Raw genomic sequence first — 5,574 nt, forward strand, 5'->3', positions numbered from 1 at the left:
AGGCTGGATTTGCGCTGATGATCATTAATGAACACAGAGAGAAACTCCTGCGCGCTGATCGCTCTTTACTGCCCTTCCCTTATGGCCAAAGTTAAGTTCCTCTTCTCCAATTGGTTAGCGCGGTGTCACGTGACGGATGATCGCTGCCTCCTCGCGGAAAAATGCCTGGACAGGAGGATTCACTCTCTCCATGCACATCTTAAGCTGTTGTCAGGCAAGCTTTTAAGAAAGGAAATAAGAAAATAAAGGAGATGGTCGCAGTGTGGTTTTATTTGCAATATCATAATAATATGATTATAACAATAGGCTAATGATAATGACAATAACATTAATAGTTTTATAAAGCTGAAAATTATTGTGTAATAATAAAATATACTTAATATGTTTTTGTCAATCTTTTTTCTTGTTAACCAGCGATTGAAACAATGGCCTCCTCTGTCTTTCTTTTGTTTCCTTATTTATATACTGTAGCTCCCTAAAGTAGATTGGACTAATTAATAATAATTGAATCTGACAGAACATTTTGCTTGGTAAGCACGATTGATAGTTAAAGGTGTCTATTGTTAGCTGAGGCAGGATGCAGCGTCAGGCTGAGGGTCACTGCATGGAAATACGAACAAAGCAGTTGGCCCTCTGCTCTTCAGATATGTGGGGTTGCTGTAGAAATCTGTGAGTGTGTGTGTTGGTGTGTGTGTTAGGGGTTACATTTAAAGATTAATTTTCTGTTGGATCTATTAAAGGTCTGTGGGTGATTATTTAACCCTACATAGTCTATCCTTTGATTACAACAATGTTCCTCTAATTGTTTTCATCAATATTTTTAGCAGCTCTTAAAAATCTCTGTTCACCAGAACCTAAAAAATAATAAATATAAATGTTCTAATTACCTAACACGAGAAATAATATCTTAGTCAAATTAAGGCCTAACAGACAAGCACTTATAATAATTAGGCAGCAACAAGTCGAAGCATTTACACTGGATTTATGTTTCTGAATATTATTTCACCTCTGATTGGAGTTTAGAGTAAGTTTGTCAACGGAAAAGGTTCTGGTTCATAACAGTCATGTCAGCATTAGTTCAATGTCTTCCATTAACAAACCATGCTGCCACTTGTGTCTCTATATGTATAGTGTAATTATTTTTATTCTAATGTTTTATTCTATTTTACTAAACGAAAATCTGTAGTCTAGCAAACATTAATTCTGTATTTTTAAACAAGTTTTGAAGAGTTATAGCTGTTTTTATTTCTTTTTATGTTTGTATTTTTTACTGTAAAATTCTTACTGCTGTGTTTTTAGATAAACAATTTTAAGATCTGTCCAACAGATGAAAAATATTATTTTGGCTAATTGTGGTGCATTTGCAGGAATGCTTATTAATGTACACTTTCCCTGTCAAATAAATAACTAAATCTATAATCTGAATGGGGCTCCTCCTAGTGGTGAAGCAAACTGGCAGGCCTAAGTTGTTACAGCAAAAATTTTAATAATGGTGACAGAATAAATCTGGTAGTCAAAACAGCTGTCTGGCTGTAGCCCTTCTGGATATTGTGATAGCTAAAAAATGAATCTAAATAGATGTAAATGAATGGATGGTGTCCAATTAAGCATTATGGTCGGATTAAATGATCATAACTCATGTGATGATAGAGGGAACTTTACAATGGCAAAACTGTAATGGCTTGATCATTGGTTTCCAAACAAGAACTTCCAACCCTAAGGAAATTGAGGGACTCGGCATGCTCTGCGAAAATAAAAATAAAAAAAGAAGAAAAATAAAGGATACTTAGTCTAACAGATAAAACTCTTTCACACAAGTGGATTCACATAAAAAAAAAAATCCAGATATTGTGGTGTTATCATTTCCTTGTAATGTTTTCTTTTAAGAAAAAATGTTTGGGAACCTCTAATACTTTTGTGGGCTGGTCACAATGTACAATACCTCACATAGTATTTACCACCTTGCCTTTTAACCTATTTTTGTTATATTTCAACCCATTATTCAAACATTCTCAAATCGTTTTTTACATGATGAATCTGGACTAAATAGCCTAAATTGGTTAAATTAAATGAGAAGCAAAATATGTAAATAATAATAATAATAATAATAATAGGAAAAAACTGCCAAAAAAGTGTAATGTGCACATATCAAACCCCTTAAAAGCCTTAAACGTCAAATAATGTGTCCAGGTGTACGCCATCTAAGTGTCATATGTGTCTATACTGGAGCATGAGCCCTTGCTTTCTGAAAGGGATTACCAGTAAAGTCGGGCGTACATTGTACGATCTTTTGACCTTTTCAGGCCAATTCTCCAGCCGTGAGAGAATTTTTTCGAAGGTTCAGCCTCATTGTGTGTCCTGCGTTGTGTATACAGTATACAGGGGGTAACGGGGGGTGATCAGCCTCTCATGACCACCTCCTGATCGGGAATCTTAAGGTCGGGAGAAAACCAAACATGTTTGAAATTCAGTCGGCCATCGTGAGGTGTTTGTGGGCAAATCCTGCTGTTGAAGCAGAGTCTATTTACAAGAACTTCGAGCACTGCGCATGTGCAAACAAGGGATTTTTTTCTTCCGGATTGACGAGTCCTACCAGCTCCATCTCTCGGCGCTGAGTCCGACGTGTGGTTTTTGGACATGCAGTGTGAGCAGGTAGATCGCATCAGAGCATCTAGACACAGTGTGAGGACATACATTGTGATCTGTGAGCTTTAAAACCCTGCGGTTTCATTGTACATTTTGAGCTGTAACTGCGTGCAACGATTGAAAATGTCACACAGTGTATGCCTGGCTTAAACAAGAGACCAAGGAGCTCTCCAACAAGCCAGGGACACAGTTATATACAAATCAAGTCAAGATTGGTCCAAGGAAGACAAAGAGGTAAAAAGGTAACAAAGTCATTGGTGTCAGAATTATTGATGCACATTGTAACTATAGGAACCAACCAAAGAAGTGATTGTAGGATTTGTAACAAAGGTACCAGAATACAAAGCGCAGAGTCTTGTAAACGGGGCGGCGTAGCAGCAAGGGTGGATCTAGAGCTGGGTGGGCAGGGGGGCCATGGCCACCACTATCCAATCACTGGCCTTCCCTGTGGCCACCCTTACCAGGTGATCTGTTGTTTCCATCCATCCAGTCCAGTTACCAGTCTGTCTTAGGGCAACGCAGAGACACAAAACCATGCAGCCTCACACCTAAGGACAGTTTAGAGACACCCCTTAATCTAACAGTCATATTTTTGGACTGTGGGAGGAAGCCGGAGTACCTGGAGAGAATCTACACATATATAGTGAGAACATTCAAACTCCTTGCAGAAAGACTCCGGGCAAGTAATCGAACACATGTGGATGAAATTCAGCACTTCGGGAACAAGATGCTCTAAACCAGAAGTTGGCAACGAGGATGCTATCATTTCAATTGTCCTATTTTAACATTTTAAACTTAGTAAATTAACCAAAACCTGACAACAGAAATACAGCAAAAAATATTCACAACAATATACTACAAATAAAGAGGGATAATTAAAAAAAAAATCCTGCTGTCTTTTACAAATTTGTTTTTAGGTTTTGTAGGAGAGTTTGTCTCTGCATTCATCTAGTTATCGTCTATTTAATAAAAGATAAAGAATAACTGCTCAACCCAAATATTGTATTTATTATGTAGAACTATAAATGTATTAATTTCACCATAACTAATTTATATATATTTGTGTATTGCTATTAGTAAGGTGCTCTTGAAAATCTGGTCTGTCTTCAGTGATTTATTAGGAAAGCATAAATGTTGGGCACATTCATTATTTTCCTGTTGGTTTATCATGATCAGCAGTTTTCAGCCACCCCTCAGTGCACATTGGTACCCGTTAGGCTACCAATGCTAACATCTGTCCACCTCCAACACATGTGAAGTGCAAAATGATGACCAATAGAGTGACATTTTTAGACTTAGACAACTTTTATTTTGAAATTTTGTATGTGCAGCTTTCAGTGAATGAGCAGCAGCTTAGCAATCAAATGAACATTTCCATTCCATAAAGTGCAGTAGAGATCAATATAAACAGAGTGGGTGAAAAAAACATGGTGCAAAAACACATTGATATGGAAGTTCTAAGCATTAACATATATGGTGCAAATATGCAGTATTTTGGTTTGGTGTTATCAATATGATGCAGAGTCTGTGACATTATTTATAGTTTTTTCAATGTTCAGCAGTCTGATGACGGTGGGGAAGAAGCTGTTGCAGAATCTGCTGGACCTTCACCGAATGCTGCGAAGCCTCTTCCCAGAGGGCAGCAGTGCGAACAGTCCATGGTGGGGGGGTGAGGGGTCACTGATAATGTTATGGGCTCTGGACATGCAGCGCTGGGATGAAATTACTTTAATGAAGGTAAGAGGAGCCCTGATGAGCCTCTGTGCTGTTCTCATCACTCTTCTCACTTTCTTCCAGTCTGAGGCGCTGCAGCCTCCACACCACACAGTGAGACAGCTGTCTAGGGTGCTTCTGTAGAAGGTGGTGAGGATGGGTGGGCGGCAGGTGGGCTCTCCTCATCCTCCGCAACAAGTCCAAGCACTTCTGTGCCCTTTTGAGGTGGTGTTTACAGTCCAGGGGCTTCAGTCCAGTTTACTGGGGCTGTGTGTTCCTGACCTAGATCTCAGAATAAGGTGTTCTGATCATGGATCCCAACTTTTCCTTTACACCCCACTGATGGCAGAACTTAAAGGCGTTCCTACTGCAACTTTGGTTCCAGTGAGAACAGCACTCCCTCATGATATTTATGACTTAACAGATCAGATCTGTTTTTTTTTTTAACAAAAGGGTGCAGAAACATTGTTAGGCAGGTGATCACGATGCTGTGTTCTTTATAGAAACCCATACATGTGGACATTTTCAAACATAGCTCATTAAGCCCAACAGATCACATCATCTGCTGTTGGAGTGTTTGCTCAGCAAAGGGTGGATGGCCAGAGGACAGCTCCTATTTATCAATGTGTATCACCTCTGACCCCTCAGAGTCGCAACAAGGTCCTCGCCCAGCCTACATGTGCTCCTACAAATATTATGGAGCACAGGGGCAGAAAGCATGCCTCTGCTATGAGGTGGGGGGGTAAGGGGAGACCATCCTATCTCCTGTTTGTCTCCAGCATGATTTTGTTTTGCAAGTGTGCTGTGGCTACTGCTCAGCACAGGCCTGCACCAGACAAGCTCTGACTCTGTCTCCCAGATATATTTGTACAAAAAATAAAGGGGAAGGGCTACAGCCAGACTGCTGTTTTGACTTCATCATTTATAATTTTTGCAGTTTATGCCCCCACACCCACAGATATTTTCTGCTGCAGTGGCAGGATCTTTGTGGATAAAAGCAGATAGTGGTGTAATCACTCTGGGTGAAAGCTACATGAATATGACTTGCTCTGTTTAAAGATATCTTGAGAGATTGTAGATTGCGGGAAAGTTAATGTATCGCTCAACAGTGAGGAATACAGATGAGTGCCTCTTGTTTGTCTTACTGAGAGAAACATTGATAAAGATGATAGACAAAGTTAAAGAAAAACAGAAACTTAGAAAGAAAGCTAGAAA

Source organism: Cyprinodon tularosa, unplaced genomic scaffold (assembly GCF_016077235.1).
Source record: "Cyprinodon tularosa strain WSP-4 unplaced genomic scaffold, ASM1607723v1 ctg789, whole genome shotgun sequence".
In the NCBI taxonomy this organism is placed as follows: domain Eukaryota; kingdom Metazoa; phylum Chordata; class Actinopteri; order Cyprinodontiformes; family Cyprinodontidae; genus Cyprinodon; species Cyprinodon tularosa.